Source organism: Oryctolagus cuniculus, chromosome 6, assembly GCF_051225735.1.
Source record: "Oryctolagus cuniculus isolate XC-2025 breed Fujian yellow rabbit chromosome 6, ASM5122573v1, whole genome shotgun sequence".
NCBI classification, from domain to species: domain Eukaryota; kingdom Metazoa; phylum Chordata; class Mammalia; order Lagomorpha; family Leporidae; genus Oryctolagus; species Oryctolagus cuniculus.
In genome coordinates, this window is record NC_142872.1 from 40,918,274 (window position 1) to 40,942,224 (window position 23,951).

Consider the following 23,951-nt stretch of genomic DNA (forward strand, 5'->3'; position numbering starts at 1 on the left):
ATGAACTTTACTGTTTTATTTTCATCAGCTTTTAATTCACACATTTAAAGTTTACAATTCAATGTTTTTTTAGTATGTCTACCAGATTCATCATGGGTAAATTTTAGGATAATTTCATGTCAAAAAGAAGGCCCATACCATTTAATTATTTTCCATCTGTCTCCTGCTCCCCAACTGTCAACTGTTGATCTATCTGTGTACAAAGATTTCTCTAGTCTAGACATTTAATATGAATGGAATCAAATGTGGCCTTTTTGACAACCTCTTCCACTTAGTGTAATATGTCCAGGTTTCATTCATCTTATGGAATGAATCAGATGTTAGTCCTTTTTGTGGCCAGGTAATATTCTATTCTATGACTCTATCACATTTTTCTTATGCATTCATTAATGTATGGGCATTTGGGTTGTTTTCACTTTTAGGCTGTAAACGGTGTAATAGACATTCACATTCCCAAAGTTTCTGTGTACAGACATATTTTCATTACTCTTGGCTCTGTGAGTGGAAGTGAAATTACTAGTTTATATAGCTTCATGCTTAACTACTGAGTAACCCCCAGACTGTTTTCAAAGTGGTTTCATGAAAATTCACTCTTAGTGACCTTCAAGAAATTAAGTTATATTGGATGTGGCAGTGTATGAGATATATAGACTGTCTTTAATCATTCCATCTATTGTATTCTTCCAATTTCCATGTATAAGTTTCTTAAAATATCTATTTTTTTGAATTATTTCTTTTCCCCGAAACTTATCATGGAAACTGAATGGTAAGATCATACATCCGAGGATATGATATTTAATTTTCTCAATATTATGACCTAAGTAGAGTAGTTTGAACACTGGATTCAGCATGAAAAACTTAAGTTTTTAATTTGACTTTGCAACTTTTGATATTTTAAGTCCTTGGTTATATAATTAATTCATCACTGCCTAAGTTTCCTTGTCTCCTACATAGATTGCCACGAAAAATCAAAGATACTTACATAGTGTCGCTCCCCCTCTTCGTGGAGGAACGACACAGGACCCTGCGCTGTTCTTTTGTCTGCTTGGCCCTCCCCGGGTTTGCTGCTGGTTCTTCCCGGGTTGGCTACTATCCCTTCCACCTCCATGGAAGGGCGGTTCCCCCTGGCCGCTTTCCCCACTTCCGCAGGGGAGCGGCACACCGCCGGCCGGCTCTTCTCGGGGGCTGCACAGGTGTTCCTTCAGCTAGATGTTCCCCTTAGATGTTCCTGGTGCATGCCGTCTCTCTCCTTTATAGTCCTCCTCTGCCAATCCCAACTCGGCTGCCCACACGCCGAGTACGCTGCTCTCCAATCAGGAGCAAGTCCTACAGTTTATTGGTTGAACTGGAGGCAGCTGTGTAGAAGCTGTTTTCTTCTCTCCCAGCGCCATACTGTGGGAGAGCAGATGCACAGAATAAGTCTTAATTCCAGTAACTTAGTCTAAGTCCGGGTTGCTCCCCACACATAGTTTTCTCGTTTTTTTAGAAAACTTTTATTTAATAAATATAAATTTCAAAAGTACAACTTTTTGGTTACAGTGGCTTTTCTCCACATAACCACCCTCCCACCCACAAACCATCCCATCTCCTAATCCCTCTCCCATCCCACTCCTCATTAAGATTCATTTATAATTATCTTTATATACAGAAGATCAATGTAGTATATACTAAGTAAAGAGTTCAACAGATTGCACCCACACAAACACACGAAGTATCGAGTACTGTTTGAATACTAGTTTTACCATTAATTTGCATAGTACAACACATTAAGGACAGAGATCCTACATGGAGAGTAAGTGCCCAGTGACTCCCATTGTTGATTTAACAATTGACATTCTTATTTATGACATCAGGAATCACCTGAGGCTCTTGTCATGAGCTGCCAATGCTATGGAAGCCTCTTGAGTTCACAAACTCCGAACTTCTTTAGACAAGGCTATAATCCAAGTGGAAGTTCTCTCTTCCCTTCAGAGAAAGGTACCTCCTCCTTTGATAGCTCCTTCTTTCCACTGGGATCTCATTCACAGAGATCTTTGATTTAGGTGTTTTTTGTTTGTTTGTTTGTTTGTTTGTTTGTTTTTGCCACAGTGTCTTGACTTTCCATGCCTGAGATACTCTCATGGCTTTTTAGCCAGATCTGAATGCCTTAAGGGCTGATTCTGAGGCTAGAGTGCTAGTTAAGGCATCTGCCATTCTTTGAGTCTGCTGTGTGTCCCATTTTCCATGTTGGGTTGTTCTCTCCTTTTTAATTGTATCAATTATTATTAGCAGACAGTGGTCTTATTTATGTAATCCCTTTGACACTGAATCCTATCTTTATGATCACTTATGAACTTAAACTGATCACTTTAACTAGTAAGATGACATTGGTACATACCAACTTAATGGGATTTGGAGTCCATGGCACGTTTCTAGCTCTACCATTAGGGGTAAGTCTGAGGGAGTGTGTACCGAATTGTACATCTCCTCCCTCTCTTATTCTCACTGTTATTTTTAACAGGGATCAATTTTCTGTTAACTTGAAACACCTAGGAATAATTGTGTGTTAATTAAAGAGTTCAATCAATGGTATGAAGTAGAAAAAGAAAATACTAAAAAGAATAAAATAGTAAGGTATTCCTCGACAGGACAAGGGCTGATCAAGTCATTGCTTCCAATAGTGTCCGTTTCACTTCCACAGGTTTCCTTCTAGGTGCTCAGTTAGTTGTCGCAGATCAGGGAGAATATATGATATCTGTCCCTTTGGGACTGGCTTATTTCACTCAGCATGATGTTGTCCAGATTCCTCCATTTTGCTGCAAATGACCGGATTTAATTTTTTTTTACCACTGAGTAGTATTCTATAGAGTACATATCTCCTAATTTCTTTATGCAGTTTTCTGTTGATGGGCATTTAGGTTGATTCCATGTCTTAGCTATTGTGAATTGAGCTGCAAGAAACATAGCTCTTTGATTTGCCATTTTAATTTCCCTTGGGTAAATTCCAAGGAGTGGGATGGCTGGGTCATGTGGTAGGGCTATATTCAGGTTTCTGAGGAACCTCCTAACTGTCTTCCATAGTGACTTTACCAGTTTGCATTCCCACCAATAGTGGATTAGTGTGCCTTTCTCTCCACAGCCTCACCAGCATCTGTTGTTATTTGATTTCTGTATGTATAGTTTTCAACACATTATAGGTACTCAGGGGTTGTGATGGATATAATATTGACGTAAGATAATAAATTATTTTTTATACATTATCTTTGAGCATATGGGAAATGAAACTTAAATGTATCATTTATAGTAGCACAAAAGCCACCAAATATCTTGGAATAAATTTAACCAAAAGATATGTGATACTTCTCTACTAAATACTATAAATGTTTTTAAGAGATTTTAGAAAGATCTAAATTGATGGAGACAGGTTACATATTACTGAATGGTACAATGTACTATTATCTGATTAAGCACCATCCCCAAAATTAAAACAATGTACTATTATCTGATTAAGCACCATCCCAAAAATTAAAACTGGAAACAGACCTTATTCTAAAATTTACATGAAAATACAGGGAATGGAGAATGTTCAAGACCATCCTGAAAAGATACACATTAGATGGATAATGTTTGATATCAGGAGTTACAGAAAGCTACAGTGATCCAATCCAATCAAAGTTGCATTAGTATAAGAACATACAAGTTGATCATTGGAACACAGTAGAGTTCAAAAATAAATCACATATATGTAGTCAGTTTTACTGTACATAAATTGTCATATTTATACCAATATGTTTCCCTAATGAAAGCTGAAAGAGAATTCAATGAAAACCTGAAACTCTTCAACAAAAGGTGCTGGATAACAAAATAAATATATGGATTATGTACATCTCAAGCATGTCTTCATGTTATTCATAAAGTTGGCTTAGGTAAATTACAGTTTATTCATAATTTATTTATAATATAATTTGTTATAATAAAATATAATTGTATTATATAGTTATTTATAAATTATAAATTATAAGCCTAATCATAAATGCAAAACTGTAAGACATTTTGAAGAAGCAGTTCTTGAGGTAGGCAAGCATTTCTTTTTATTTATTTTTTATTTTTTATTTTTGACAGAGTTACAGACAGAGAAAGAAAGGTCTTCCTTCCGTCAGTTTACTCCCCAAATGACTGCTACGGCCGGTGCTGTGCCGGCCCAAAGTCAGGAGCCAGGTGCTTCTTCCTGGTCTTTCATGTGGGTGCAGTGGCCCAGGCACTTGGGTCATCCTCCACTGCCTTCCCAGGCCACAGCAGAGAGCTGGACTGTAAGAGGAGCAACCGGGACTAGCACCTGGCGCCCATATGGGATGCTGGCGCCACAGGCAGAGGATTAGCCAAGTGAGCCATGGTGCTGGCTCCGGCAAGCATTTCTTAAAGATGAATGAAAAAGCACTAACCACACAAAAGTGCTAAATTTGATTTAACCAGAAAAAAAACTGCCAAGCAAAGGAGCATTAATAGTTACAATCTGGGAGCATATATTTGAAACCTATACTTGATGATTACTTTGATATAAAGAGTGAACCAGTGTTTACAAGACAAATAATTATGTTATAATGTTGTCACTTCACAGGAAGGAAAATACAAATGGTGAATATATGCATGAAAAAGTGGTTGACATCACTAGTCATCAGAGAAATGCAAATTCAAAGTAAAATGTAATGCTATGTCGTGTGGTAATAGCAACTGTTAGTGTGGATGTAGAGAGCCTGGAACTCTCACATATTGCCCAGGAAACTATAAAATAGAATATCCATCATGGAAACATTTCAGTAGTTTCTCATAAAGTTAAGCATATGCCTATATTATAACTCCAAAATCACTCTCCTAAATATTGACCCAAGAGAAATGAAAATGTACTGCCACACAGTGACTTGAGCAAGAATGTGTGTACAGTAGCAGTTTTATTAATAAATAGCCAAAAGGCTTTACTAACGACAGGCAAATGTTCACCAATAGGGCAATGAGTAAACACATTATAGTTTATTCATATAATTGAATACCCTTGGGTATACACAGGCAACAAATTACTGGTAATATGAAACAATATGGATGAATGTATTAAAATTACGTTGTGCAGACCAGCAAGAAACACAAACATTGTGTGATTTTATTTATGTCAAGTTAGGGTTCCCAGTGGTAGAAACTGAAATCACAGTTGCCTGTGATGAGTATAGTGACTGGAAAGGGGAGGACATTTGACACTTTTCCAGGACAACAGGAATGTTCTTTATCTTGACTGTAGGGCTGGCTACAGGGGCATATATATTTGTGCACTTTACCCTTTTGCAAATTTTACATCAAATAGACATTTAAATCCACCTTTGGCAATATATTAACTCATCTACTTGGAAATAGAATTTATCTCCCTGTGCATCCATATATTTATCTCTTTGATGCCTTGTTACAAGATATAAAGAGAAAAATGTATGCTCAGTATTTAGTTATTTTTACTGTATGAAAGATAGTAAATAGGCACTTTGTAGCATTAAGCTCCAACTCACCAAATATTTGCTGTAATCGCATCATATTCTTGACTTGTGCATTCCGCTGTTAGGGTTGCCTGTGTGCATTTGCTTCTGGATAACTTTAAGCTTGAATTCAGAGTTAATCACTTACAATCAGGAAGCAGATAGACTGACTACCCATCGCTAATATGATCTGGAACAAATCCTTCTTTTGGCTTTATTTTTCTCAGTTTTTGCACATGCTATTAGTGCATTACAATCACTTGGTGAGATTTTTAGACACACTGATACTTGTTTACCACCCAGGAGTTAATCATCTAATCGATTTCGTAAGATGTTCAGGCATTGGAACTTGTGAAAAGTTGTTCCAGTATTTGAATATGGAATTGTGGTTGAGAACCACTGGAACACATGTTCTTTAAAGACCCAAATCAGATGACAATTTACAGCTGACAATAGTCAATGGAAGTATTTAATTAAGTCACATTTTAATTACTGTGCTGGATGCTGTTAAATTATAATATGCTTAGGCAAAGGACCGAGGTTCCAACTGGATACCAACTTTATATTGCTCCAAATCTAGTTCTTTGACTTACTTACCTTGTCTGACTTTCTTATTTGTGGTCTTTGTAAATATGATCAATTCAGGAAAATACTGTTTTTTTTCTCTCTTTTAGCCTCAGTGGTTTTATTGTCTCCTTTGAGTGGAAGCTATAAGCTTGCTCATGTGGAAAGACAAACAAAGTGTTGAAACCGAATTTTGAATGCAATCTCTCATGCTGCCTTGCTCAGTTATAGCAAGTTAGTTAGAAAATTGCCCCATACAGCTATTGTTTCTATTGCTGTATCAGCAAACTAAAGGATATCTGATGGAAAGCCTTCTGAAAAATGCAGAGACTGTATTTCAGATCTGGAAATTACAGAACAGATGAAAAATAGCTTTATTCTTCTCTCCCTTTATATAGTAAGGTATTCAGCTGGGCTGGGAGTGAGGGGGTCACTAACGGCATTACAAATAGCTTGATCAGGTGAACTGATTCCTACAAAGATAATGACTCTGCAGAATTCATAAAGAGAGAAAAGAAGGGGATTCTTGGATAGCTTCTGAGTCCCCTTTTAGTTCAAAGTAGCTGGGCTGATGCTCCCTACCAGTGAAAAATGATTTGCTATTGTCCAATCTTCTGAATGGCTGTCAGTCTAATCTATAGCTCAGGGGCAAAGAAGTCTTGTTGGGGAGGTTTTCTTTCCTATGTAGGGGGAATTTTTTTGAAAGGGTAAATACTGTGATGACTGAAGTAGATGGTATCTCTCTGCCACTTTGTTCCATTTAATCATGTGACATACTTCCCCCGTTACTTAATTTTGATCAAAAGTTCTAGGACTTTCTATAGAAAAACCACAACTTTTGTTTTTAGACCAAGTCATTTCTTGTGCTTAACATATAAGTGAATGGAATCGCTCATACCAGAGCCTAACAAGATGAAGCTAGGAAGTATATGGCTCTGAGTTGGTTAAATATGGTTTTTTAAATGTCTCTTCTGGCACCTAACATTAAGCATGCTGTAGAGAGATTTATAAATGTGCAATTTTCTGGAGTAGTTCAGTTATTAGTGGCACTCCCTACTTCCAAGGCATCATTTTTGTACAGGTTTTAGAACTTCCAAATATCAATCATACTGTGTTCTCCAGAATCATGCAAAAAGATATAATCCTTTCCCAAATGACACACTGTTTAAGTATTAAGTCACATGGACCAAATGTGCTTTTTCTTAGAATACAGATTCCCGGGATCTTCAGCCACCCATCAGGGCCATGTGCCTGATCATCACACTTGGGTACCCGAACCACGTAAACTCTGCTTCTCAAAATGCCTCTGCAAGTATATTCATGGAGTTTAGGACTTTCTTCAGTGTGTAACTGCCAGGGAAAAATGGAACAAGGATTTCATATACCTGTTTCTGGCCCCATTGTTGATTACTCCCTTTAAATCCTTCAATTCTTTGTGAAGCAGAACAGGGAATAAATGAATGTCTATCTGTTCTACTTAACATAGCCACAGATTGCCGTAGCTGGTTTTTTTTTTTTTTTTTTTTTTTTTTTTTCTTTTGGCAGTCTCATTTTTCCTGTTCAGTGAACTCAGTCTTGGTGGCTGGTTAGTTCTGTCAGTTGAGTGTGTGATTCAAATGAAGCCAGGCTCAGTGCCAAGCCATTCCATGGTCATAGTCCACGGCCCTCCTCCCTTGGTCGTGAGAGAGAATGAGAAATTGTTATCACATCCCCTAGTTGGCAAATCTGAGCAGAGTGTTAGCTTCATGGAACAGTCCTGGATCTTTTCAGAATGGCTGGATTCCTTATACAAAATCTCTTACAGGGCTGCTCAAAGTTCTAAAGACTAAGTGGACATACAGCACTCTCCTTACACATATCCGTATGCAGTATTAAGCATCGAATTCTTTCAGGAAGGTGAATGGATTATTACATAATTGATCTGGTAGAGCCCTGAAATCTATTGAGTCTTGTTAATGTTGACATTTCAACTGTCGGTTCCTTTTCTTCTCTATTGATTTTTAGGAATATAACAATCTCTTTATGTCATGCAACTTTTTGATAGGTGTTTAACTCTCCATTGTATTCTAAGCAAGTGGAGTTTGATTGTTGATTGAATTCTGTTATTTTTACTAATAGATATGGGGATTTATAAAACAATGTGGTTGTCAAATCTCATTTTAAACTAGAGGATAGGGGTATAAAATCTTAGGATGTTGGGCTGTTATATCCATCTTAGAGTTGTGCCAGCAAATTCTTACATATGCTCAAACCCATGACAGCATCGCCAACCTAGTAAGATTGTGTTTGGTTCCTTCCTATCTCACCTGTTACATTTAGACAAGCCCATACATATTATAGTGTTGGCTCGTCCTCTGCAACCTGGGTTAGTGTGGCCAATATACACTTTGCATATCTCCATTCATGTTCTTACCTGTGGCAGACTTTATTCACTGGTTATAGTTCTCCTTGTCCAGTCCAGCTACAGACAAAAGTCCTTCCTACATTATCACAGGAAGCCAGTTCTAGTCTATAGTTGGCACAAGAATGTAATTTGCTTTTAGCATAATATGTAGACCTAGACTATCTGGGTTCAAATTCTATCTATAACATGTCCATAGCATAATACTTAATTCTTCTGTTTTCTCATCTACAAAATAGGAATAATAGTACCTACTCCAAATCATACCTATTCTGCAGTGTTGCCAGTATTAAATTTGAGAATACAAAGCTGTTAGAACAGTTTCTAAGAGGGACAACGTATTAAGTTGTTCATCAACAGTCAGGGCAAGGGCTGATCAAGTCACCATTTCTCATAGTGTTCATTTCACTTCAACAGGTTTCCATTTTGGTGCTCGGTTAGTTGTCACTGGTCAGGGAGAACATATGATATTTGTCCTTTTGGGACTGGCTTATTTCACTCAGCATAATGTTTTCCAGATTCCTAACAGGGATCACTTTTCAGTTAAAATTTAAACACCTAAGAATAAATGTGTGTTAATTACAGAGTTCAACCAATAGTACTAGAACAAAAAAAAAATACTACAATGGATAAAGTATTACATTGTACATCAACCGTCAGGACAAGAGCTGATCAAGTCACTGTTTCTCATAGTGTCCATTTCACTTCAACAGGCTTCCCCTTTGGTGCTCAGTTAGTTGTCGCCGACAACTTAATACGTTATCCCTCTTAGTATTTTTTTTCGTTTGTTCTACTTAATACTTTTGGTTGAATTCTGTAATCAATACACAGTTATTCGTAAGTGTTGAAACGTAACTGAAAAGTGATCGCTGTTAAATATAAGAGTGGGAATAAGAGAGGGAGGGGATGTACTATTTGGGACATGCTCAAGCTGACTTGCCCCAAACGGTAGAGTTAGAAATATACCAGGGGATTCCAATTCAATCCCATCAAGGTGGCATGTACCAATGCCATCTCACTAGTCAAGTGATCAATTTCTGTTCACAATGGATGATTATGATAGGACTAAGAGTCAAAGGGATCACATAAACAAGAATAGTGTCTGCATATACTAACCGATAGAATCAAAAAGGGAGAGAACGATCCAACATGGGAAGCAAGATACACAGCAGACTCATAGAATGGCGGATGTCCTAAACAGCACTCTGGCCTCAGAATCAACCTTTAAGGCATGCGGATCTGGCTGAAAAGCCCATGAGAGTATTTCAGGCATGGAAAGCCAAGACACTCTGGCAAAAAAAAAAAAAAAAAAGAAAAGAAAAGACTTAAATGAAAGATCCGCGAGTGAGATCCCAGTGAAAAGAACAGGTCATTAAAGAAGGAGGTACCTTTCTCTGAAGGGAGGAGAGAACTTCCACTTGGACTACGACCTTGTCTAAATATGGTCAGAGTCGGTGAACTCAAAAGGCTTCCATAGCCTTGGAAACTCATGGCAAGAGCCTAGGGTGATTACTGATGCCATAAACAAGAGTGCCAATTTGTTAAGTCAACAGCAGGAGTCACTGTGCACTTACTCCTCATGTAGGATCTCTGTCCTTAATGTGCTGTACATTGTGATTTAATGCTATAACTAGTACTCAAACAGTATTGTTCACTTTGTGTTTCTATGTGGGTACAAACTGTTGAAACCTTTACTTAATATATGCTAAATTGATCTTCTGTATATAAAGAGAATTGAAAGTGAATCTTGATGTGAATGGAAGGGGAGAGGGAGTGGGAAAGGGGGGGGTTGCGTGTGGGAGGGACATTATGGGGGGGAAGCCATTGTAATCCATAAGCTGTACTTTGGAAATTTATATTCATTAAATAAAAGTTAAAAACAAAGAAAAAAAAGAAGAAAAAAAAGAACAGTTTCTACACACAATTCTTACTGAGCTGTAATCATAAAATCTATCCAATTTTCCTATGCTTTATACAGTACTACATTCAGGTATGCAACTAAAGGCTTGTTTAATAAGAACTCAGAGCTGGATATGAACCTTAGGAGTGATATATTTGATAGTTATAGATGTTCAAGTGTGTTGTATGTTTGTGAAACATTTGATTCCTTTGTGCAGTTAGGAGGGATGGATCTAGAAAGGTTGTAATTTATATTTCTTTTTTTTAAACTTTTATTTAATGAATATAAATTTCCAAAGTACAGCTTGTGGATTACAATGGCTTCCCCCCACCCCCCGCATAACTTCCCTGCCACCCGCAACCCTCCCCTTTCCCTCTCCCTCCCCCCTTCCATTCACATCAAGATTCATTTTCAATTCTCTTTATATACAGAAGATCAATTTAGCATATATTAAGTAAAGATTTCATCAGTTTGCACCCACACATAACACAAAGTGTAAAGTACTGTTTGGCACTAGTCATAGCATTAATTCACATTGAACTACACATTAAGGACAGAGATCCTACATGAGGAGTAAGTGCACAGTGACTCCTGTTGTTGACTTAACAAATTGACACTCTTGTTTATGGCATCAGTAATTACCCTAGCCTCTTGTCATGAGTCGCCAAGGCTATGGAAGCCTTTTGAGTTCACCAACTCTGATCATATTTAGACAAGGTCGTAGTCCAAGTGGAAGTTCTCTCCTCCCTTCAGAGAAAGGTACCTCCTTCTTTGATGACCTGTTCTTTTCACTGGGATCTCACTCGCAGAGATCTTTCATGTAGGGTTTTTTGTTTATTTATTTATTTCTATGTATTTGTGTCTCGGTTAACATTTGAATCAAACAATTTGGCAAACACATCACTAAAATATCCTCTCAAAGATGGGCTTCAAACTGGATAATGACAGTACCCAGCCATTAACCTGAATTTCTTCCATGTTCATGCACAGAAAACTTGCCAGTTGCTTTAGGAAGCTGGTGTTGGTCATGCTGACCTTTCTGTTGGCATTGGGTCAGGTCTTTGTGCCTTCCGATTCACTCTTTCTGGGGAGACAGACTGTGTCCTCATGCCTAGACGTGCTTTCAAAGCATTCACGTTGTAGACTAGAGCTGTCCTTCGAGCTGAGAGAAAATACACAGGTGAGAGAGTGTGGATGTATATATGTGTGTGAGTGTGGGAGAGTGACTTGTGAGAGCATATTAATGTGAGTTATGGACACGAAAGTTGGACCTAACAAGATGAAGATGAGACTGTGAATATGGACTGTGTGGAGGAATATTTAAATACATGTGTGTCTGCGTCTAAGCATGCTTGTGTACACTTTGACAGTACAAAAAATAGCTACTTCTCAAGTTATTTTTTTCCTCTAATATTTGAAAGGCTGAGAGAGTGAGTGAGGTACAGTCTTCCATCTTCTGGTTCACTCTCCAAATACCTACAACTAAGGCTGAGCCAGGCTGAGGCTGGGAGCCAGGAACTCCAGTAGGGTATACCACAGGTGTGGCAGGGACCCATGTACTTGATTCTTCACCTGTGCCTCCCATGGTGCAGCAGGAAGCTGGACTCCAGAGCAGAGCCAGGACTTGGATGGAGGCTTCACAAGTTGCAACATTGTCGGCTGCACCACAATGCTCACTACTCAAATTATTTTTCTGTATATTCAGTGTATTTTCTGTTCAAGGTTATCCTGTTTTCTTTTCCGCTTTGTCTCTCTCTGTCCTTCTTAATCACTTTTCCTAATTTATCTTCCTACATCTCCCTCTTTCCTATTTGACCAAGACTCAATCTATGCTAACCAATATTCTCATAGAGCTACAGCCTGTTTGTATTTACCTGCTAAGGTTTCAAGTTATGAATCTACCTGGTTTCTTAATGGTTCTATGCAAGATAGTTGATACTCACCCAGAAGATGTGTTGCTTCGGGCTCATCCTGGTAAAATAAGCCTGAACCACTGACTTTAAACTCTTCTCTGCTGTTTCTATTTCAACATATTTACTCTCTGCCAGTTCCAACAGAGCAGAGCAGACATTATAATTATGCCTCCCTCTGCTAGTGAGGAATTTGAGGGCTGTAAATTTTAGAGTCAAAATTAGATCTTAGTGCTCTTCCCAGCAAGTCATTTCTGGAGATCATTGGTGGGGAGGGGGTGTGTGGATCAGATCTGTGGACAGGATCTATCAGGAAAATATTTTCAGAGTATTATTTTACATTAAAAGTCCTTTTGAGCCCCTAACAATGTTGATTTTTTTTCCCACCATAGATCTCAATAGACATCTGTTGTTTGATCATTATGAGACCTGAATGTATGTGTGTTCTTTGCCTTTGAATTGATATCCGTTAACAGATTGAGGTCTGGGTTGGGGAGTCGCCCTTGCTCTCTATTGAGTACTTACACTGATAGACCACAGTGGCTGTAACACTAAAATATTAATAACCATGGCAAGTCAGAAACAAAATCTGTCAGTATAAGTAAATATTCATGCTTTCTGTACTCCTTAGATTGTGTTTACATTTCTGGTAATTAAGTACCTCAGAGCTCAGAGAAACAACTGAGTTTATTAATGATAATAATTATGAATATGAAATTGTACAAGGTAGCATTTACATAATGCAAATAAAGAAATTCCTTACAAACATGGAGAGAGAGGGTTCTGGCCTGTCAGTGAAGTGCAGCTCATAACATGTGCATGGAGAAAACTATTCCTTCTGGCAGTGACACTGATCTGCCAGGTGTCCAGGGAGGGAGGACCACACCTTTGAGAACGTGAGATATATATATATATATATATATGTGATATATGATATATGGGCTGCAGGGTAACAAGTGAAAAATCTAACACTTGATGTAAAGCCCTTGGCATGTCAAGCATTGTTTCCCCCTGCACATAGTCTCCTTTAAGGTACATAAACATAGGAGGGAGGGGAGTTCAGATATAACTGTTGAGGAAATAAAGTTACAAACAAGTGAATAGTGTCAAAAATGCTGACTCAGCTCCTAGTCCCCTACAGCTGACGCTGATACTTTGAGTGTTGAGTCATAAAAGTGGGCCTCAGCGGCCAGCGCCATGGCTCACTAGGCTAATCCTCTGCCTGTGGCGCAGGCACCCTGGGTTCTAGTCCAGGTTGGGGCGCCGGATTCTATCCCGGCTGCTCCTCTTCCAGTCCAGCTCTTTGCTGTGGCCCGGGAAGGCAGTGGAGGATGGCCCAGGTGCTTGGGCCCTGCACCCGCATGGGAGACCAGGAGAAGCACCTGGCTCCTGGCTTCGGATCAGCGCAGCGGCCATTTGTGGGGTGAACCAACGGAAAAAAGAAGACCTTTCTCTCTGTCTGTCTCTCTCTCTAAGTCTGCCTGTCAAAAAAAAAAAAAAAAATAGTGGGCCTCAGGTGTGACATCTACAGGTCCATGGAAGTCACCTGACAACCAGCTAGGTCTATCACCTGGGAACTACACACGCAAAGGAGAATGAAAGCCAAGAATGATTCTCTCCTCGGGGGGTATGACCAGATCACGGGGATTTGGGTTATTTGCCACTAGGCAGATAGGGAAGAAAACGAAAAGGTAACTGATAGAGAAAGAAGATGCAGAAGCAGATTGCTGGAAAGAAGCCATAATGAAAGAACGAGCCCTGCAGTGGTTTTCTACTTCCTGTCTATAGCCCTTTTGAGACCTTGGACAATTCTTGCCATTGGCCTCTATGAAATGTCTATGGAAACTTGAAGGGGTGTGTGTGTGTGTGGTGTGTTTATACATACATACATACATATATACACACACATATGCATATATATAATTTGCTTAAGGTAGCTGTAATGTATATTTAGTGACAGAGTCTTAAGATAGTATGTCTAAGTCTCGAAACTGACGAATAGCAGAGAGAGAATGAGAGAAGGGGAGAACTCGGTTTCCGCACCCCCTGTCTGAAGTTCTTCCAGCGGCTCTGCAGCTGCCTCTTACATCTACGAAGTTTCATTTTCTATTCGGGCCCCATCCTGCCTGTCAGGAAGGTGGAACCCACTTCATGGTCCTTAGATCTTACAGTTGGGGAAGAGAGCATTCTGCTGGCTTCTAGCAAATACAGATGTGCTGCTTGATTCATTAAAATTCTACAAGAAGGAAACGCAGCCAGCTGCCATTCTCCTTGCTCATCATCTTCCCTGGTGTCAGTTGCACCTCATTGCATTTGGCAACACTCTTGATGTGAGTGACATTAGCCGGAGCGCAAATCAGGGAGCATCTGCTGAGGAGTGGGAAAAAAGAATCACAAACACATTTATAAAAGGGAAAACAAAATCAGGGTGACATCCAGGTTGTCTGATCGTCTCCCTCTCTGGGTTTGCATTTGGGGTAGATGGCTTGATTTTTTTGGTATTCCAATGTACATGTTTCAAAGACTGTTTCTGACCTTTATCACCGAGGAAACTCATGGCATGGAGTGCATATAGTAAGAATAGGAATTGTGACTAGGAAAACCTTGTGGTCCAGTTTGCCCAAGACTGCCCTGGTGTATAGCAGGACTTTCAGCATCCTGCTCTCCTAGAAAAATGTTGATCTCTTGCCCTCTCAAACATATCCTGATTTGAATGAAAAGTAATTTGATCCCCTCCACCCCCAGTAACAGTCTTCTTTCAATGAGCCACCATCAGTGATAGTTACTGAGCATCTATAGTACATGATGAAACATAATGGTTGCTTGTGTGTGTGTAGATGAAGGATTTCATTTGTCCATTACTGGACTTTTATGTTAGGACTGCAACAGCAGCAAAATATAACATTTAAAGAACCATTTTACTCAATATAATTTTACATTTACAAAACAAAAATTGTCAGTAATACAAACAGTTCCCATTTACCCCTCATTACATTTCCCATATTACCATAATAATGAGCCACATGCAGATTCCCCCCCACCCCAGCTTTTTTTATCCAAAAAGATTTCATTCCTACCAGTCCAGGAGAAGTCTTACTAATGTTGGGAGCAGGTAAGTGAAAATCAGCTGATTGTTAGTGCACCATTGTCGCTGGAGGAAGTTTATATAAGTGGTCAAGAACAGAAAGTGTAGCGACAGATAACTTAGGTTCACATCCCAACACTGCAACTAACTAGCACTGTGTGGAAAGATTAATTCATTTTCTAAAGCCACTGGTTTCTCAGCTATTCACATGAAAGACACAGTGTCTTTTATCTTCTGGGGGTGCTGTAACAATCATTATGATCTGTTTAAGGTGTTCAACTTAGTGTCTAGTGGAAATTAAGAGATCAGTAAAAAAGAGCTAAGGTAGCGCCGATAGCCACTGCTTCCTCCTGTATTGAAACTTTTTGGAATCAGCCCTTATATCTGTCAGTCAAACTTGCCACAGTAGGTGGGCCTAATGATATTATCCCAGTGCTGGAAGGTCCTGTACTACTACCAAATACAAATTCCCTACCCTTTAGTGGTGGATAGTTAGAAGGTAAATAACCCTGCTTAGAATCATTCATCACATTTCTTCTCATCATGTTCAAATAGAGTTGTGACAGCAAGGAAAACTGTGCTGTGGGCTTAGGAGAACAGATGGTGTCAGAAAAATCTAGCATGTGATGGAAAAACATGGTTTGTTCTGATTCAGCTTAGGGAGGGACAGGAACAGTGTGTACTAAAGAAGCCCCTCCTGGTGGGAGGTGGGGCGTGAGAAAGCAAGTCCTGGAGTGCCAGTGGCAAATTTCTGCATAGACAACATCTAGACTGCTGCTTCTCTGGAATTTTCTCCCTGGGCCAGAAAAGGGGTACATCAGGTTAAATGCCATTTATACTCATGGTTCTTGGAAACGTACTGCAAATTCTTTCCATGAGTTGCTTGAAAAGTTTGAAACATGTTGGGATCCTGCTGAAAGAACATGGTCTCCTCAATAAAAATGATAGGAATCCAAATATTGACTTATTTAAATGACTATTATCCCCAAAATTAATGAGGGGAGGTGTTAAGCCTCCTACTATGGATGCCCGCGTTCCATATTGGAGTGCCTGGGTTTCAGCCCCAGCTCTGTCCCTGATGATAGCTTTTGGCTAATGCTCAACCTGGGGCCCAGCAGATGAGAGCCCAAGTGTGCAGTTTGTGGCACTGATGTGGGGGATGACATGCTTCAGCCTGGTGTAGCTCTGCCCATTGTGGTCACTGAAGGAGTGATACAGAGGATGAGAGCTCGGTCCCTGTATCCCTCATTCATATTTATTCATTCATTCATTCCCTCTCCCTCTCCCTCTCCAATAAAACTTAGAAAACTGGGGCTGACATTGTAGTACAGTGGGTGAAGCTGCTGATGCTTGCCACAAAGACATACTCATCATACTGGAGTGCTGATTTGAGTCCAGACTATTCGACTTCCAGTGCAGATCCCTGCTCATGTACTTGGGAAGGAAGCAGAGGATGGTCCAAGAGTGTTGCCCTTAGCATCCACATGGGAGACTTGGATGGAGTTCCAGGCTCCTGACTTTAGCATGGACCAGTCCTGGCCATCGTGGCTATTTGGGGAGTGAACCAGCAGAAGGAATGTCTCTGTCTCTCTCATTCTTTTAAATAAATAAACCTTTTTATTGCAAGTTTGAAAACCAACTTTTGTTTAAAAGAAATCAGTGCGTAATGCTTATTGACCCCATATATGCTAGATTTAAGCTACATATTTTATATGCACTATCATTGTCTACAACCATTTTCTGACATTGGCCAAAGTTTGACCTGGAACTATGAAGGGAGGCCTTTAACCTAAGTCAACCTGATTTGATGATCTTTATGATACTGCTCTGAGTAATTTGCCATAAAATCAATGGTAAAACTAGATAAATATTCAGTAGAAGGGAGAAAGTAATAAAATCTAAAAGGAAATTTCCAGTTTTAATGGAATTTCTTCTGTTCCCAATTGGATGATAGGGGCTTAGGACTTGTAGATAGGTACTGAGTCTCATTTCACAAGGAAGATCTTTACTTTTCTTCTGGAAAATAGTATGTCATCTTAGCAGTTTTGAAATGCCAGGAGGGTCTTCTTAATTTTGAACTCAAGGTGGTGTCAGTTTAGGAAATTAGGGAAAAGAGATTGGAACACAAGCCCATTTTGCGATATTGGATAAGTGTTGGCTTACTTGTTTTCTATTTTTTTCTTTTATTACATTTCTGTGTCTATCTCTCATCCAACTATCATTCCTTCTGTATGCCAGACTCTATAAAGATCTGTAGATGACACAAATATGAGGAAAAGAGATGGAATACTTGAACTCATTTACCGTTTTGCTTTCCCTAGGAAAGCAATCATATAAAATATCGTTACGTTCAACAGTGGTGTGTATTAGTTTCAGTTACCAATAATTGGTACTGAAAATCTACTTGTTTGCATATCGCTCTAAATGCATTCATTCCTATGCTGCATTAAAGACACAGAGGCATCAGGAATGTGGTGTTTAAATGGCTGATTGCCTTGTTTGAAACAGCTAAGAGGGTCACAGCTTTGCTGAGTGACCCAGAATAAATTGCTAAATTTCTTGCAGCTTATTTACTAATTTAGAAAATAACCCTCTGTCCTCCATTCTCTGCAGGCAAGCCACATATATCAAGTTGCTTTCCACGTGAGGATGCGTTTGTCCCAGAGTTGGCAGGCACCTGCAATCACAGGCCTCAGAAACGCTGATTTTGAACAAGGGACTCTCTCTCCTCCTCCCTGTCTCCCTTGGGTGAGTCCCCTGGTTTCCTCATACCAGGTGCTGATAATGTCATTCCATGTTCTGCTTACTCTGATGTTAGGGTCCAATAAGATGGTTGTGAATTGTTTGTATGAATTTGAGGGTTTGCAGTTAGGCACAGCTCAAATCTGAGCTACTTAGCTGATAGATAGGAAGTGATTTCAGACTGTGTGGTTGTATTGCCTGGCAATATTACAGGATTCCATTGTGGGTTTTATGGGACACAAAGATGGGATTGTGAATTAACCTTTAAACTGAGAATCTACTCCAAGGAAATTCCTTCTCCAACAGAATTTCTGGTGAGTGACCAAATGAAAATGAATGCACGATCATCTATCAGTGCAGGAAATAGGCTCTGCCATACATGAGTTGGTCCTCCCACTTCTGTCTCTCCTCTGTGTTTCGGGAGAGATGTTCCTAACTCCTGGCACTGAGTTCCCATAGCAGCCTTCAGATTATAGCATATGCTCAGAAGGGAGCTGTTCCCTTGTCAACAATGAGCATTAGTACAGCAGTTGGACTGGAAGGAAAAAGCCTTTGTCTATGAGGAAGCCTGCAGAGCTTGGTTGCTAGGCAACCCAGTCTGTAGGCAGCAACCAGTATGCATCAGGAGAAAATCCAGGGAGTTAGGCCTTGAAAACAGGGAGACTTTTCTCAGAATCCGTTGAGGCAGGGGAAGGAAAAAAAAAAAAGCCAGTTTCACTGTCTACCACCCAAATAAAGACGAGGTTTATAGATTGAATTAAGCTGTGCATGTTAGCATCGAAGTGCTAGGTGCCAAGAGTCACAGGTAACAATGTTGTCATCTGTAAAACTGGATGACCTTGACTAAGTGACTTTTTCCAGCCTCAATTTTTCTGACAGTAGCAGAAAAACACGAAGGCAGGGCCAGCAACATCTCCCCACTCCTATCCCACTGGCAAACCTCCTTGAATCAGAGAAGTGCCGCTCCTGATGTATACATACTGTCTTTACAAGTAAGAATGGGAAAAAATGGCATGTGACTAAAAATCGCCGAGTTGCTAGGCCTAAGGTTATAAACAAAAGGATGCTTTACCCGTTCTAAGCACAAGTGAATATTTATACATGACAGGATATACCAATCTATAAATCTGAGGGAACTTAGATTACCAAGATGTTTATAGTTTCTCTCTGCCTAGGTGTGCTTCTCAGTAGCATTCCTGCAGATAGAAAAGACTCAGAGTAGATACTTTTTGGGGTTGAGTTAGGGGCTTCTCCTGAACCGAAAGAGAACTGACATATTAAGTAAGTATTGACTAATTCTCAGCCTATGACTGACAGCAAGTATGAACTCAAAGGAATGAGGCACCTTCCAGTGAAATTGCCTTATGTGGATATTCAAGGTTGAATGTTGGGCTGAGGCTGAGATAGGCAGCCCCATGAGAACAGATGCATTGTGGGAAGAAGGCAGTAAATGGTAGGCTTTGCATATAGGCAGGCAGAGATGGGCATCTTCTCTTATATTAGCTGTTAGGACATATTATCCAAATGGTTTGATGTGTGGTTTACTCAACAAGACGTAAGAATTACAATAGTATTTTTCTATCAGAAGTAAACAGGAACCAGTTAGCACAGGGTGTAACACATGTGAAAACCGGGAATAGAGACTGGGGAACTAGTTAGTATGGGTACAATGTCACAGAGTAGTCACAGCCGAGGCTCACAGATGAGAAGTGACGCAAGACCACCAGGCATGTGCCAAATGCCACTTTCCCAAGCATCCTGGAAATCTTCTGCAGACAGAGTTCAGGAAAATAGCTCCAAACCCGGAAAGTTGCCAATCTAAAACCTGGAGTGTACAGGTATCACCTATCTTGGAGTGCTTTCGGAGTCTCACACTGTGTGCATCTAGGACTCCAGCCCTGTAGGGCTTCTGCTTTCCAGAAGATGACACTTGTAGATCGCTCCCTATGGGAAAGGCCTGATCTCCACAGTGTGTGCCCGGTTCCTCGCTGAGCTTCTACTGCTCACCCATAACAAGAACGACTGGCTGAGGTGATCTTTGAATGCGCTTCGAGCTTTCATACATTTTTTTCTAGTACTTTATCAAAAGCCTTGGAACTTTCTGTAACTGCTGCTTAGAACCCCGAGAACTTGTTCTATAGACAAGGGAGGATGTGACCAATGAATGAGCGGGCGAGAAGGCCAATTTTTCATAGTTTATTGGAAAAAGTGGAGAGGCACAAGCTGCCGCACCTGATGGACCAGGGAAGTGTTTCAGTAAAGGGCTGCGTTCAGACTGGGGTGCTTACAGACGTGCCCAGGGGTCCCTGTTTCTTCTCCCCTCCTCCCTCTTCTGGGAAAGTCTGAGTGGGGATTTTTGGTTGTGGAATTCCCCTAAGCAAACCTCTCTGGACAACTCTGGCCATCAGCTGCTTATCTATTGCAGAAGCAAAGGAGTCTTTGAGGCCAGCAGGGCCAGCTGTTTCATTTCCTCAGGTCAGAGAGCACGTTGTGATAAAGCCCAGGCAGGGATACCCCGAGGCCCAGGGGACACCAACACTAGAGGCTGGGTCCTGCTTTCAGGACTTGTTTCCTTACTCCATTGCACGTGAATTCCTTTTCTTTAAAACTCAGTTTTTTTGCTCCTTCCTACACATAAAGGCTCCATTCTACCTAGCTGCCTTAACATTTCCTTCCAATCACCACAGTTTGTTGAGTACCTACTAGTTTCCAGGTATTGTCACAGACATCAAAGATGTGTACATTGGCAAATAACCTGGCAAAACATGTGTTCTCACAGAGATTCTGATGGCAGAGTAAGGATACTAATCAGATAGGAAAGTCTTGTTATTTCACATGGTGATTGCTGTAGTTTTGTTCTGTGATAACAGAAAATCGCCAAATAGGTATGTTATATGGAACGGAAATGCATTTCCTCACAATTCTAGAGGCTGGGCAATCCAAGACGAGGGGGCTGGCACGGGGTGTCCTCGGCTTGGGCATCGCATGGCAGGTGGCAGAAGGACAAGAGTGTACGCACAGGACAGAGGGAAGGGGACACAAATGTACCTTGTGATCGGAATTCCTTCCCACAACAGCAGAGTGTCTCCTATGAAAACAGCGTTAACCCATTCCTGAGGACAGAACCCTCAAGGCCTAATCACCTGTGAATAAGTTCTACTTCCCAACACTATTGGATTGATGAGGGCGCAAGTCTCAACATAGGCATTTTGTGGACACATGCAAAACACAGCTGTGATAAATGCAGTACGGCACATGGCATTGCAGATCAATTAGTTTTGTTATCAACGGCAGTGTAAAAGCCACCCCGAATGTACCGGCTTACAACAGTTATTTATTACTGCTCATGACTTGTGTGGATTGGCTGGAGTAATCTGAGTATTCCTGCTCTTCCATGTGCAGTTTTTAATGTTGTTCACGAGACCATTCAGTTAGGAGGTCAACTGGGTCTGGAGCATTGTCCAGGGTCTCTTTAGCCTTGGTCAGCGTTCTGTATCCATGCCAAGTTTTTTACAGCATGGCAGCTGGTTACTCGAAGAACAGACCCTGATGTGAAACTGTTTCAGAATCATGTGCGTGCATCATGCTTATGTATATTTATCTCCTATTGGTCAGGTGGATTCACATACGCAAGTCCTGACTCGCTGTGGGAGGGGCCAGTTCAAGAACTTAAATGAAGTTTACGGGGTCAGGGGAGACAAGAAAGTTTAAGGAAGAGACTCCTTTATGTTAGAAGATGAGGAAAGTCTTTGAGAGCACCGCTCTTTGAACTGAGACCTGAAGACTGTCAGAGATCAGAGAGAACACTTCAGGCCAGAGAAAGGAACACATATAAAGGTGATGAGGTAAGAAGAAGGCTAGAGTTTTTGAATCTGAGATTTGGTCTCTACTACTGGAATATGCTGGGCAAGAGGAAAAGAGTGTAGAAGATGAAGTTGATGAGGTAGAGCAGAGGCCATAGAATAAGGCTTTGTAGGCCACAGTAGGTGAGATGATGAGATCTACATTACAGAAACAAAGATGAGACTTCTTTGTGAAGACAAAGTTGAAGAAAATGGGCCTACTCTTTTCAGAAGCAAGCATGAAAAAGGACTGTGCTTGATTAAGCGGTTTACATGACAGTAACCAAATGTATTGTATAAGGGTACTTCAGCGAGGTCATGGAAAATGGATTAAATGATAAGTGTATGTTGGTGCAAAACAGTTTGAAATGTATGTATAATTTTTCATAATAACTTTCCATTGCCTTTCTGAAGAGTCTTAGATGAATGGATTTCATGGTTTTTGGTACCAACATAAACTTTGAATTCCACTGATCCATGTATTCTTTGAAGTACCAACATCTACGATCCTGGAATGGAGGAAAATAGCCATACAGGTAGTTGAGGATGTTCACAGAAATGAAAAACATTCTGATAGGAAGATATAATATTATCCACAGGAAATAATTTAGGAAATAGTAGGGGACATCATGCTTTCACTTAGTTAAAAAAAATGAATGTATACTTACATGCAAAGGAACAGATCCACAAAGACTTATACCAAAATATTAATAATAGTGGGGGCCTCTGAATTTAAGATGAAGATATTTTTATGTGATTAAAAATAGTGGATGGTACAGAGGTATGGGTGAAAACTTGGTAAATAGTAGGAAACTATTGCCTTTGAGAGACATGGATTACTTTCAAAGGCCAGTTAGACTGGAGCGCGTGAGATGCAGATAGATTGGGAAATATTTTGGAGGTAGAGGAGTCAATACCTACTGATGGATTAGCTGTTCTAAGAAGAGGTTAAAGGGAAGTTAGGGATATTCTGAAGAGTGGGGCTTGAGAAATAGATGAAGTGCTGCCTTTCTCTGATTTTGGAAAGATCACACAAGTATAATTTGGAGACTTTGCCTAGAGTGACGTTCAGAAGTAAATAGGTATCCTAGGGATGAGTGACTTTATAAATGTATCATCTGAAGCTCAAAGTCTTCTTGGCTGAGTCCACTTTGGTTGTCTGAGTCCTGTTCAGGGCAAACCTTATCAGGCAGATTAAAAAAATGGAATTAAGCCAAGGCTACATGAGTGAAGGTAAGTCTTGAAAAGTTCTCCTGGGATGCTGGGTAGAAGCTAAATAGTATACTATGGGATAATCTGGGAATAGTGGTTGCCTTATTAAGCCTCTCTATTTTAGGAAGTCAGTGCTGAAACTTAAGATGGTCCAGAGAATATTAACCTGTTTACCACAGTTCCTGGCAAGAATAAAAACTACCACTGTATTGAGAAAGTGAATTGCATATATTGAAGAGAGGTTATCAACTTTAAAAAAAATTGAATCAGTTCTCACCTAGGTGAAGTATGCAGTTAACACAAATTCATATTAGTAACATGTTTGTGACTTCAGAGTGATAATTTCACAACTTTGTGGATTACTTGTTAGAATTAAACAAATGTGATGTTTTTTGTTATTGCTACTTATTTGGGAAAGTCTGGTTAGGTGTGTAGAGTTTCTGAATTGGTAAGGCAAGATTAGAATATGTGACTCTGTCAAAGCATTTCTGCCCTTGAGAACTATTTTCTAACAGATGAAATAGAATTGTTTCATCATGAAGTTCATCAAACAAAAATAACCAGACTCTCGTGAAAGATAGCTTCATCCTTTTCATGAAGGGTCTTCACAAATTCCTAGAAAATGCATGTTAGGAAAGACTATGAACGGATTTCAGATTTTTTGTACATAATATTTTAATTCCATTTTCAATGAACTTTTTGAGATGCATCTACTCATTTATTTACTTAAGCCTGGCCCATAACAATCTTACCCAGATGCTAACTAGCTGAATCAATCCAGATGGTTCTTTGAGCTTTTC

At 39.9% G+C, this 23,951-nt stretch overlaps 1 long non-coding RNA gene across 1 annotated transcript in view; it reads left to right on the top strand.

Moving 5' to 3' along the window:
* The window catches only part of LOC138850199 (uncharacterized), a 190,841-nt gene that overhangs the window by 148,047 nt on the left and 18,843 nt on the right, over positions 1-23,951 (top strand). Inside the window, exon 3 of the long non-coding RNA XR_016235400.1 lies at positions 17,969-18,103. This is a non-coding gene — a long non-coding RNA (uncharacterized LOC138850199). The remainder of the gene's footprint in view (positions 1-17,968; positions 18,104-23,951) is intronic.